Genomic DNA, 13,606 nt, shown 5'->3' on the forward strand with positions numbered 1-13,606 from the left:
AACCTCCCCACTCTGCTTTGATTCCCTTCCCTCTCTCTGACCCCCAAAGCAAAGCTCATTTTGCTTAAAAGCACACCCATACACCCCTTCTCTTCTGAAATAAGGGGGGGGGTCAATCTAGCCCTCTCCTATTCAGGAACCAAAAGTGAAGCTGAAAATGGGCCTCCTGAACAGCAAAAGGCAGAGAGGTAAAAGCCAACTTGAATAAAATGGGGGGGGGAGTAGGCACTGCCCTGCATAATCGACCACATGATGCCATGCATGCATGCACACCATTTGAATGGCAATGCCCATCAACTTGGGGGTGCCCCCTCAAATATTTTATTGTGATGGTGTGGACCCCTTGGCCCCTAGGAGTTGGCTCCTATGGGCAGAGGGAGAGTTATGGGTGGGTTGAAACCACATGCAAGAGCTTTGCAGTTTGTGTTTGTTTGTTTGTTTGTTTGTTTGTTTGTTTGTTTGTTTGTTCACTAATGCAAACAAAACCACAATGGAGTCTCTTCAGCATATCAAAAGGCTTCAGGGAAGTAGCATGGAAAGGGGATGAAAGCAGCTGCCCTGGCTCTCTTGAAGTGAAGAATTGTTTCACTAGTAAATGACGGAACTGGAAATCACTAGGTGGTGCTGTTGAGTCACCGAAAAACAACTGGCGACAAGTTCTAATCCTACAACTGTGGTCCTCCTGAAAATGTGTAGAATGTAGATTGAAGTATACTGCAGACTGCTTTATTTACAACTGTTTCAAGCTGTTAAGAAAAAGAGGCTGGAATAGGTCAATATATAGGTGGACCATCTCTGGATCAAGCTCTCCTTCATTGGGCTCCAGCACATGAGGGAGCTATGGATGTCGGCTTCCTCACATGGTGGCCCAACACTGCCAGCCGGCCACAGCTCCACTCCCAGGTCAGGCCTGACCCAGGGGCAGAAGCGGCAGGCTCCAGTGTGTGAGTGCACCGTCCAGCTGGGCCACCCACCCCCTGCCCCAGGCAGCAGTAAGAGACACTATGCCCCTGTCTCCACCACAGGAGTTGCTTAGTGTTCAGACGTGCCTCCCCATCTTGTGTCCTTGAAAGTGTACAATACATTCTTCCTCTCTCTGCTATCTCCAGCCACTCAGAAAAAAGGTACAAACTGATAATAATAAAGATGCTGCAGACTTTTTTCCTTATTGGTAGCAAGATGTTCAGTTATTGTGTTGTTTGTATTGTTGAATGACTGGCCCAAGGACACCCAGTGGGGATTTGAACCTTGGTCGCCCACTCTAACACTTAACCACTGCAACTCTCTGCTTTCCTTTGCAAATGACTAACTTCCCTCCCAGTATTTCCTCCCCACTTTGCCCCTCTGCCTCTTCAAAAAGGAAGTCAAACAAAAGAGAAAAGTGGTGATATTGGTAACATCAACCACTTTAAGTTGAGGGAAGAACAGTGAGTGCCGGAGGACCGGCTCCCTGCTGCAAGTTCCTTTCTACCTGGCCTAGGGTGTGTGGTCCAGACTCACACAAACCAGCTACGAGAGGCTCCTGGGAGGCTAGAGTAACATCTGCTTCTGTGAGTGCTGAAGGACCTGCTCCCTGCTGCAAGGCTCACTGGAACAAACTCTTGGGTTGGGGCGAGTGTTTAGGGGCTCTTAATGGTTTTACTGCTCCAGCTGCCAGAAATGTTTTTAAACAGCTTTTAATCTGTGGAGCTTTAAATTTTGGTTGTTTTGTTTTGTTTTTATTGGGTTGGGGGTTGGTTGGGGTCATTTTAATTTGTGCATAACTGTAAATTGTTTCTTTTTATTATTATTTTCTATTGGTTTACTTTATAGCTGGCATAATATATTTTGTTCTTAAGGAGAGAGGGTCAGGGCTGCCCCGGGAGTGGGCCCTAGCCAGCAGAATGGCTGGTCCATTCTGACCTTACATTGACATGTTCTCCCACTAGTTCCAGCCTGATGGGTCATCATAAATGCGATAGATGAATATCTTGCCCTTTTGTGTTACAGACAAAAGAGATCTATGATGCTTATTCTAACTTTAGATTTACCATCCGTCATTTCAGTACATGTCATACCAAAGATACTGTATACCTGTATACAAAGACGCTGTAGTGTGGTGTAGTGGTTAAGAGCAGTGGACTCGTAATCTGGTGAACCGGGTTCAATTTCCCACTCCTCCACATGCAGCTGCTGGGTGACCTTGGGCTAGTCACACTTCTCTGAAGTCTCTCAGCCCCACTCACCTCACAGAGTGTTTGTTGTGGGGGAGGAAGGGAAAAGGAGATTGTTAGCCGCTTTGAGACTCCTTAGGGTAGTGATAAAGCGTGATATCAAATCCAAACTCTTCTACCTAATAAGATGCCCTTGCAATCTGCTTTATATTGGATCTACCATACTGGCAGGCAGTGTCCGTATAGGAGAGCATCAATCCCACATTAGGAATCAAGTCATGGAAGTGCCTCTAGTTGAGCACTTTTGCCAGCTGATGAAGAATTATCATTGAAACAGTTTGTTATCCTGGAAGAGCTGTTCTATCTGCTGCTGTGCTCAGAGAGTACCCTATTGCTATGTTTGGAGCACCTATCATCGCATTTGTAGGATACTGACTGTGGAAAGGCATTTTGCCTCCATCTCAGTGATCTTTGATAGTGACTCACTACTCCTACATTCCTGTTCTTGGAACATTTATTTAATTCCTATTATTTGTGACTCCATGCACATATTATATGTCTTCTGTTTATGAATTTTGAAACAGTATAATGTTACATATAATCTGTTAGTATATTATTAGTCGACATGTTGCTTGTTGTTGTTCAGAACAGAATGGCTGAGGCAGGTTCCACAGAGGGGAGGCATTGGGACATTCAATCCCAATTACAGGCAGGAGGAAGAGTTACACTAGGACGAGACTATGTCATTACCGAGGCAGCAACTTTAGTTGTCATCTGAACACTATTCCTGCCTCCGGGTGTGCTCCTGACCAGAAGGATGCAGGTACCAGCAAGGGTGTCCCACATGACCTTAAGGTGCTGCTGTGCAATGTCAGGTCAATGATTCCTAAGACCACTGCCATCCATGACTCGATTGTGGATGGAGGAATTGACCTGGCATGTGTTACAGAGACCTGGTTGGACATGTTAGGTGGGCCTGTTCTTGCTGCTTACTCACAGCAACCCAGGTCCTGTGGGCAGGTAGGGGGGTTTGCAGTGATTTTTAGGATGTCATTAGTTTTCATCCGGCATCCTATTTGGGAGACCCAGTTTGCCGAGTGCACGTTCTGAAAGTTGGGCAGTAGGGTTAAGCGCAGGATTCCTATTGGTGTACTGACCTCCCTGCTGCACCAAGGATTCCCTGCCTTGCCATGGCAGAGGCTGTTGATTACATCTGAGCCATTTCGCATGGGATATTTTGAGGATGAGATGGGAGTAATAATCCTCCCAAACCCCCCCAGGGCGGGGGGGAGCAGCTTCACCCACAGTTCGCCCAGTACCTGCCCCAATCCAGTAGGATCTCTTTAGCAACACTCCAAAATCGCCGCCATGAGCAAACAAACTCCTGTTTTTTAAGATGGTAATTCGGACTTAATTAACAGGCATGCTCTGAGTGAGGGGAGATAAACTTCTCTGCCAACTGATTCAGCCAGTGAGGAGCTAAAGGATTCGAGTGGAAGAGAGACTATCTTTACTATGGAACTGGTATGTCAAAACAGAAAGGGAGCGGGAGCCTCCTTTGTTTCTTTTTGATATAATGTGTATTTGCTATTTTACTTGGCAAATACCCCTGGAAAGTCTGAATACCGATTATGTACGCAAGAGATACTGTACTGTAATATTGATCTAATTTTGATCTAATTATTAACTGTGTGGAAAAGATTTACGAATTTGCAAGTAGTTCTGATGGACCATTAAGAGCGGAAGATGGGAACTGAGGCTTCTAGCCAAAGTACAGGCATATCTGTTCTAGTACGAGATGAAACGAAGGTTTGGACGTACACCTAGAACAACTAACAGAAAGCCAGATGTCCTCCATTTTGGGACGTGTCGTATTGGATAATTACTGACGTTAAGAAGTGAAAGTGAAAGACACGGAAGGAAATAAAACACCGACACAGAAACATACTGTTTTGATATAACTCGCTTGCTGGACGAATTCAGAGGCTGTGAAAACAAACTAAGGATTAATATTGGATTAAATTATGGGAACCACCTGGACTAATAAAGAAAGCAGTGCAAATGTGAGGTGATGGCAATCCTTCAACCTCAGAGCATGGGAAGTCAAACAAAGATTTATGATTTGGCTTAATATTTGGACTGTTAGATTATTTTATAATTCGGAATGTCTCTAATGTGGCCTTTATTGGATTATTAAATTGGAAAACTTAAGTATTACTTTTTAAAAAATGGATTCTCTGCCTGAGCTGCTTCAGGTCGTGTTGGATGTTCTCCTGGAGACACCTAGTCTGGTGGTTCTAGGGGATTCTAACATCCATGCTGTCCCTGAATAAATCTGGCCCTACTCATAGCCATGGGCATGTCTTAGATCTGGTGTTTACCTCTGTGGATGATCTGACATTAAGTTCCAGTGGAACAAAATAAATGCCATGGTCAGATCATTTCCTGGTGCAACTAGACTTCTCTGCAACCCTTCCCCTCCGCAGGGAGGTGGGACCAATCTGAATTGTTTGCCCCCACCAGTTAATGGATCCAAATGGCTTCCAGAGAGTGTTGAGGGATATATTATTCCATATTGATGGCGTCTCAGCTGATTCCCTGGGGGCTTACTGGAATATGGAGCTAACAAGGGCTATTAACTGTGTGGCTCTGAAGTGCCCTCTCCAATTGCATGGAGCCTGAATGGCCCTGTAGTTTTCCCCAGAGGTGAGGGTGATGAAACAGTTGTTGAGATGGCTAGAGTAGCAGTGGCAAAAAAAAAAAAACTCACTCTAAATTGGACCAAACACGAGTTAAGAGTTCAATGTTGAGCCTACCAAGTGGCGATAGTGATGGCAAAGAGGATTTTCTTCGCCACCTCTATTGCATTTGCGGGAAACAGGTCCAGGAGACTCTTTCAGGTTGTTCATAGTCTAACAGAACCACCTTTTCCATCAGTGTCCAAAAAGGATCATTTTTTTGCAGCTATAATCACTCAAGATTTGGAAAAAGCTAGACGCCACTGTGGTAGCAGGGCCAAGGCAGGAGAGTGCCAGAGCTGTGTCTGGTCAAGTTGTATGGGATCAATTTCAACCTGTTACCACAGAGGATGTGGACAGGCTTCTTGGGCAAGTAAAACAGACCACCTTGATCCTTTCCCGTCCTGGCTCTTAAAAGCGAGACAGGCAGGGCTGGGCAATGGATTCTGTGGGGTGGTGAATGCTCCCCTCTCTGAGGAATTTTCCATGGACCCCTTTAAAGAAGCTATCATCAAACCGCTTCTTTAAAAAAAGAGCTCCTTGGAGGAAAGGTGGAACATAAATGAAGGAAATAAATAACAGTCACAATACTATGCACTAGCCCAGTTGGTTAGAGTGTGGTGCTGATAATGCCAAGGTTGCAGTTTTGACCCCATAACGGATAACTGCATTGCAGGGGGTTGGACTAGATGATACTCAGGGTGCCCTCCAACTCCATGAGTCTATTCTATTCCCAGCAGCAAAGTAAAAAGCACAAATATAACTGTAGAAACAAGAGACAATGCCAACAAATGTTCCCACAACAACCCTGGCAATTCTGTTGCCACCCACCAATCAAGACATTGAGCCATGACCATTTTAGGCTATGCATAGCATGCAGTTGGAGTGCAGTATGTTAGCGGGTGGCACACTGGGACACCGGTGGTGCTGTGGTCTAAACCACAGAGCCTAGGGCTTGCTGATCAGAAGGTTGGAGGTTCAAATCCCCACGACGGAGTAAGCTCCCGTTGTTTGGTCCCAGCTCCTGCCAACCTAGCAGTTCGAAAGCACGTCAAGTGCTAATAGATAAATAAGTACCGCTCTGGCGGGAAGGTAAACGGCGTTTCTGTGCGCTGCTCTGGTTCACCAGAAGCAGCTTAGTCATGCTAGCCACATGACCCAGAAGCTGTTTGCGGACAAATGTCGGTTCCCTCACCCTATAGAGCGAGATGAGCGCACAACCCTAGAGTCATTCACGACTGGACCTAACGGTCAGGGGTACCTTTACCTTTATGTTAGCTCTAGCATCATATAAGCATTGATCTTCAGGCAAAGGTACAGCTATTGAAAATGTGCATCAGTGATTGTGCAAGTAATGGAAAGATTTTTTGGTCAGTTCCCTATCTGACCATCTGTATTTTATTTCTATTTACAGTGGTGCCCCGCAAGACGAATGCCTCGCAAGACGGAAAACTCGCTAGACGAAAGAGTTTTCCGTTTTGGAGGTGCTTCGCAAAACGAATCTCCTATGGGCTTGCTTCGCAAGACGAAAATGTCTTGTGAGTTCCTGCGGTTTTTTCCCCCTTTCCCCCCCTTTTTCTAAGCCGCTAAGCCGCTTATCAGCTGATCTGATAAACTGATAAGCCGCTAAAAGCTGCTAAAAGCCGCTAATAGCGCTAATCTGCTAATCCGTCAATGGGCTTGCTTCCCAAGATGAAAAAACCGCTAGACGAAGAGAATCACAGAACGGATTCTTTTCGTCTTGCGAGGCACCACTGTACATCTATATATACTATAAAACATACTCAGTTTTTCTTTATACAGTAAATTAAGCTCACAGAGGCTTACAAAAAGTTCAGTAAACACAGGAAAACAGTCAAAATTCCAAAAAAAAAAAAATTCAGGTAAGAAAACCAGGTGCAAAATAAAAATAGGGAGACAGAAATTTCACCCACACTAAAAATTTGGCAAATGAAAAAAGTTCTTAATTGCTTGCTTGACACTTAAAAACAAGTGTGCCAACCAAAGGTCCCTAGAGAGCCTGGGTGCTGCAGATGAATTAAGGCTAGGGCTTCAAAGGAAGAATTGGGAACAAATGTTTCTTTTGTATTGCAGAAGTTAATTGAAGTTCAAATCAACTGTAGTGGACTCCATCCACTTGTCAAAGTGGTCTGTGGAAAGTTGGCCATTTCTGGATCTGGCCTTCTGACTAGGTCAACTTGCCCTATGGGAAACTTTGCTGGATCTTTTTCGTCATATCAGGAAAGTGACCTTCACCTCTACACACACAACTCCAAACAGACTGATTTCATATTCTACAAAGCATTTGCTTCAATATATATAAAGTAAAATGTTTAATTTTTTTAATGGATGAGTCTTTTTTTGCAAAAATGCAAGTCTTACACTGTAAGAAAACAAAAGACACTATCTAACCACACTGGATATGCTTGTGTGCTCTCTCTTCCTTTTTATTTGTTCATTAACAGCAACAGCTGTGTAGTTAATAATATTTTTCTAGTCGGATGCTCTACTGTGTTACTGTAAACTGGGTGCTGGCATTTAGTTGGCCATAATTAGGCTCAAAGTTTAGACCTCAGGAGTGTGGCTTTTGAAGGGCTTGTATCAATTACATACTGAGAGCAGGATGTATTTTGCTGCTCTTAAAGTGCCAACCTGGATCTTACTAAAATATGTCACATTATCTAAGGTGTCTAAGAATTAAGTTTCTCCCACTGTTCCTTCATTTATCTCAAAAGTTGTTGCTTGCTCATTTGCCTGTGAAGCGTCTTGTGGCTCAGAGTTATACTTGAGTTGCTGGATTGGCAGCAGCATTGAAACCAGGCACATTTTGTGACTGGTGTGGGTCGAATTACAACCACGCGGAGATCTCTGGATGCCAGGTTAGCTAGCGACTGACATCTCTATCTGGTTGGTCCCTCCAGTAGGGCTGGGCAATAATTGGTTTTCAACATTGCACTATATCACCAGCTAAACATCACAATATACCAATATATCACGATGTCTGAAATAAGGATGGAACTATGTAGCCGTATTAACTGGCTTCACAATTTTTCCTGCATCAGGATTCTTACCAGTGCCTGAACTTGTGAATTGCTGCCCCCTGATTGAAGCTGGGGAGAGCTGAGCCGGCAGAGTTAACAGGGACTGCAGGAATCGAAAGAAGCATTGGTTGGATTCACAGTTTTTCCCCACATTGTGATTTTTGCACAGCACACACACATTTGTGATATACTGTATTGCCAGGTCAAAAATTATGAAACCAACATTACGATATGGACTTCAAACCAGTTTTGGACGATAAATTGACATATCACACAGCCCTATCCTCCAGCTTTCTGAAGCAGGTAAGCAGAAGAATTTATTTATCGCATGTATATCTGAAGAGAAACCAGCTGCCACATTTAGTGGGCAGTCACTTTGAAGATGTCAAAGGGGGATTTGGACAAATTAATAGAATATAAATTTGTCAGTGGCTACAAGCAGTGTTAGAAACTCAGATATAAAAGCCGAGTGCCAAATGGCTCCTTAACCCGTATTTTTCAATATGACTTTTTGGTTCCTAAAATCCATTCTGATTGTGCAGATAAAATATAACTGATAGAATTCTACAGGATGCGGTATTAGTGTGTGAAAACAGTCAAGATCCGATGATCCCTAGGTATACATCTCCAGATAGTGGAGGCGTCAGGCGCCATCCTGGCACCTTCACTTGATCGCAAGTGGTCAACAGCCAGGTGCAAAATGCACCTGGTGCCTTGCAAATCTCAAATGCAGCTCCCAGATAGCACCCAGCTGGTACTTGTTGACCACACTTCAGTGAGAAAGAAAGTTGTGAAGTTGCTTTCACTTTTAGTCACTTTCAGTCACATGGGTGAGAAGGGAGAAGAGGGGTATCTTTTGGTTATAGTACATAGCGTCAGAACATTGTGAGTAGGCTTTCCTACCTCCCCATCCCCAAGCAAGACAAACAGCTGTAAACTCTTTTTATAATAGTACAGATGAGGAAGTCCCCACATTAAGCCTGTTGCTTCTGCTACACAAAGACAAGAATCTTGTGGTTTCCCTCTCTCCAATTTATTATCATCATCGTTGTTTTATTAATTGCCTTGTGCAATGTACAAAACAGCAAAAAAATTACACACAAATAGCTGATACTTTTAGAACAAAACTAAAACAACACAATATAGACTACTATCATCATCAATTTACATAATACATCGCCAGATTTACATTCACCACACTAACAGTGAAGACAAAAAGACCCACAGGCAACTTGAAAAAGAGTAACAATCTCAAATACAATTATTATAAATAAGGTAAAAAGGTAAAGGACCCTGGACGGTTAAGTCCAGTCAAAAGCGACTATGGAGTGCAGCGCTCAACTCGCTTTTCAGGCCAAGGTAGCCGGTGTTTGTCAGAGGAGACTCACTGAAATTAACTGATCCAAATTCGTCATGCTTTTTAATTTCAGTGGGTCTGCTCCGAATATGAGTGGATACAACCCATAAAAAAGCAACAATTACCATTTAAACCATTAACTTTTAACAAACTGTTCTGCTCAGACTAGGACCACTATTAAAGAACCAAAGTTAGCCATCTTCACTTATTTCAATGAGCCTCTACGACTATGATGCACTCTATTCATCGTGTTTTATACATATCCAAGTTTCACTCAGACCCAATGAAATGATAGGCCCAAAGCTAGTAACATTCATTCATTTCCATGGGTCTACACTGACTAAGCACTGGATACAACTTAATATTATATAACACCTGTGTCCAGCTAAATTCCATTCAAGAGCAGACCCCCTGAAGTGAACAGGACACGTTAGACACTTTTGAGTTGCCCAGGTTAAAAGAAAAACAACCAATAAATTCAATACTGTAAATAATTTGGTGGGTATACTCAGAGTAGGACTTGGTTTAATATATACATATGTTACAGGGGCAGCAAGTTGAGACATTTGGGATTCAATAATATGCTATTATATTTATACATAAACGTGTATGTATTAGTATATATTTGTCATTATATATGTGTGGGGTTTTTGGTGTGTGTATAGGGATATGTGTGTGTGTATCCCTATTATATGTGTGCATGTGTGTTTGTGTATGCAATTCGCCTCTTATTTATGTGTGCGTGTGCATGTGTGTTGGTGCATGCAATTCGCCTCTCATTTATGTGTGCGTGTGCATGTGTTTGTGTATGCAATTCGCCTCTTATTTATGTGTGCGTGTGCATGTGTGTTTGTGCATGCAATTCGCCTCTTATTTATGTGTGCGTGTGTGCATGTGTTTGTGTATGCAATTCGCCTCTTATTTATGTGTGCGTGTGCATGTGTGTTGGTGCATGCAATTCGCCTCTCATTTATGTGTGCGTGTGTGCATGTGTTTGTGTATGCAATTCACCTCTTATTTATGTGTGCGTGTGCATGTGTTGGTGCATGCAATTCGCCTCTTATTTATGTGTGCGTGTGTGCATGTGTTTGTGTATGCAATTCGCCTCTTATTTATGTGTGCGTGTGCATGTGTGTTGGTGCATGCAATTCGCCTCTCATTTATGTGTGCGTGTGTGCATGTGTTTGTGTATGCAATTCACCTCTTATTTATGTGTGCGTGTGCATGTGTTGGTGCATGCAATTCGCCTCTTATTTATGTGTGCGTGTGCATGTGTTTGTGTATGCAATTCGCCTCTTATTTATGTGTGCGTGTGCATGTGTGTTTGTGCATGCAATTCGCCTCTTATTTATGTGTGCGTGTGCATGTGTTGGTGCATGCAATTCGCCTCTTATTTATGTGTGCGTGTGCATGTGTTTGTGTATGCAATTCGCCTCTTATTTATGTGTGCGTGTGCATGTGTGTTTGTGCATGCAATTCGCCTCTTATTTATGTGTGCGTGTGCATGTGTGTTGGTGCATGCAATTCACCTCTCATTTATGTGTGCGTGTGCATGTGTGTTGGTGCATGCAATTCGCCTCTTATTTATGCGTGCGTGTGCATGTGTGTTGGTGCATGCAATTCGCCTCTTATTTATGCGTGCATGTGTGTTGGTGCATGCAATTCGCCTTTTGTATGTGTCTGTAGGCCTGTATCTATTGACCTGCTACTGACTCCTGAACTCTCCTACAGCATTGGAAATACATACTGTACAACCCTCCAAACACCCCACAAACAAGAATACAAAGAGGCAAGCGGCTCTCCTCGTCACACCAGAGCTGCAAATCCACCTCTCCCTCACATATGTTTTATTTACAAAGGAAGGGGGGAGGCGGCGCAGCGCCTGGGGGTCTTGACTTTCGACACTGATTTCCCCCTTGTGAAACTTGTGATTTGAGGGAGGGGGGCGGCGTCCCGTGAGGAAGCCTGAGGTGAAAAGAACGCGCGACCCCGACACCGCCTCCCTCACAGAAGGAGCTACGCACGGCGTTGTGAGGCGGGGCTTCCGTTCCGAGGCGGCGGCGGCGGCGGAATCCCCTCCCCTCCCCCTCCCCCCAGCTCTCCGCAGGCCCGGCCCCCTTTCCCTGAGGTAAAATAAGACATAAAGCGACAACACCCCCCTCCTCCTCCCGTCGCGATAATGAACGGCGGCCGCAGCGACACCTCCACACACGCCCCCCCCCCGCCGCCGTCGCCTTCGCAAGGCCCTTACCACACTCGCCAACACTCTCGGCCTTCCCGGGGCTGGCGACCACGACGACGACGGCGCCGCCCCCGCGGCCTCCAACGGGTCTCCTCGGAGGCAGGTCCGGGGCTGAAGCAGTTGGGGGCTGAGGGATGGGAGGGGGGAGGGGCGCCTCCGCCAGCGGCCGTTGCCAATCTTCTCCTCCTCCAACGGCCGAGGAGGTCCCGCCCTCCGCCGCGCGCGAGATTGGCTGGCCGCGGGCGAGTGAAGGGCAGGCGCGAGGACCAACTCCGGGGGGAAGGGGGAGGAAAACACCGCCGCGGTTGGCCACGCCTCCTTCTCGCTCTCCGTCGAGCCACGCCCCTTTCTCTTTTTTCCCCCGGTCAGCCCAATGGCGAGAGCTCTCGAGCCTTTCCCCCGCCCTCTCCCTCTCCGACTCCGGTATTGGTTGAGCCGCAGGGCCAATGAGGAAGGCGGGGGAAGGAGGTCAGTGGCAAGCTCCGCTTCTGATTGGGTAGAGGGCGAGGCTTAAGGGAGCCCACGGGACACGCCCTTTTCTGGGTCCTCCTCCTCTCGCACTGGGCTGGATGGGAAAGCCAGCACCGGCGGCCTACGTGAGGACGTGCACACACAATCAGCGTGCATGAGGAGGAGGGGGCTGCAGGGTTAGGAGAACCAAAGAGGGAGGGGCCGGTGGGCCGGCTGGCTGCTTTTCCAGCGTCGCGGGCGCCCCGGAAGGGAGGAGAGAATTGGTTTGCAAATTGGATCAAGAGAAGATCTGCACCCCCCTAATCTCTCCAATTCACCGCCCACCTCCCGCAATCTGCACCCCACCCCCTTGGCACAATGCATTGTTATTCAAAACAGTTCTATGAGCAAGGAGCGGGCAATGTAAATATAAATGGGGGCCGAAGGTCACCACAGTACTGCAAATCATAAAAGCATGCTTTGGAGGCTGCAGGGAGGGGATCCTGGGATTTGGGACTCTCCCAAGGATCGCCCAAGTTCAAATGCGCGCACCTGGCAGGATGAGCTTTTGCTTTCCTAACCTGCCCTTCATACAGATGTCTTGTAGGGTATTGGTATTCTTTGGAAGAGAAAGGACAAAATAAAAAATGCAGAATAGTTCAAAACAAAACAGGAATTGGTTCAGAATTCAAGGAAAAACACATCATATGGTTATGGAAACAGGTTTCAGAAGGAAGGGTCTTTCATCTAGAGAAGGTGGGGTGGGGCGTGCATAGGAACCCTCTTCAAATACTTGAGGGTCTCCTACAGAGAAGAGGCCAGACTAGATCAAATGGACCTAACAGTAAGGAGGGTAGACTCAGTTTAAGATATGGAGGATAAAGAGCAGTTCATGGAGCCAACGGCCTACAGGGAGAGGAGATCTATATGCTGCAGATGTTCAAGCAGATGTTGGATAGCCACCTGCTGAAGAGTTGATTTATTATCTTACCCCATAGCCTTCTTTTAAAAAGAGAATGCGGTCCTCCAAGTGTCCTTAAGACTACAGCTCTGACCACTGCATTTTTTAAATCTCTCAGCCAAAGTGTAAGCCATTGCCCTGAAACATAAATCTCACTCACCCTACATGCATTTGAAGGAGCCCTTTGAATCACAACCAAAGCCAACCAACTGGAAGTCTAAGGAGTTCACAACAACTGTAAGCAAGAAAAGCTCCAGTTCCAACAAACGTCTTGCAATATGAGCCTTAGCATCTATCCTTCTGTGTCCATTGGAAATTACTCCTCAGGACAGGCAACCTTCATATTTTAAGAGCCAGAATTGTCCCTCAACACTGGATAGCAAATTCCAAGTTTAATAATCTTGGCCTCAGAAAGTACAATCCACTCTTTGTGTTTCTGTAACATAACTATTCTTTTCTGCCACGGCTTCCACAAGCTGGTGCCTTCCATATGTTTGGGATTACAATCTCCATCAGCCTCGGACAGCATGGCCAATTGTCAGGGATGATGGGAGGCGTAGTCCATATGAGGGACAATAACTTCCTGATCCCTTGCAAAGGGACTATGGGATGAAGGCAGGGGCTGATGGGAGTATTATTATTATTAATAATTACATTTATTGGC

General features: G+C 45.5%; 2 protein-coding genes across 4 annotated transcripts in view; one reads left to right on the top strand and one right to left on the bottom strand.

Annotated features, from left to right (window-relative positions):
* Positions 1-11,854, bottom strand: part of KDM4B (lysine demethylase 4B) — a 188,554-nt gene extending 176,700 nt beyond the window's left edge. For 2 of the 3 annotated variants that reach the window (XR_014520980.1, XM_083483665.1), the window contains exon 1: positions 11,541-11,854. The gene's annotated coding sequence lies outside the window, so the exon portion shown is untranslated. The remainder of the gene's footprint in view (positions 1-11,540) is intronic. The other variant, XR_014520981.1, reaches the window with a different exon arrangement.
* LOC310697329 (perilipin-3-like) overlaps positions 1-13,606 on the top strand; it is a 181,528-nt gene that overhangs the window by 93,198 nt on the left and 74,724 nt on the right. The window lies entirely within an intron of this gene.

Source organism: Podarcis liolepis (genome assembly GCF_965112155.1).
Source record: "Podarcis liolepis genome assembly, chromosome: 18".
Classification (NCBI taxonomy): domain Eukaryota; kingdom Metazoa; phylum Chordata; class Lepidosauria; order Squamata; family Lacertidae; genus Podarcis; species Podarcis liolepis.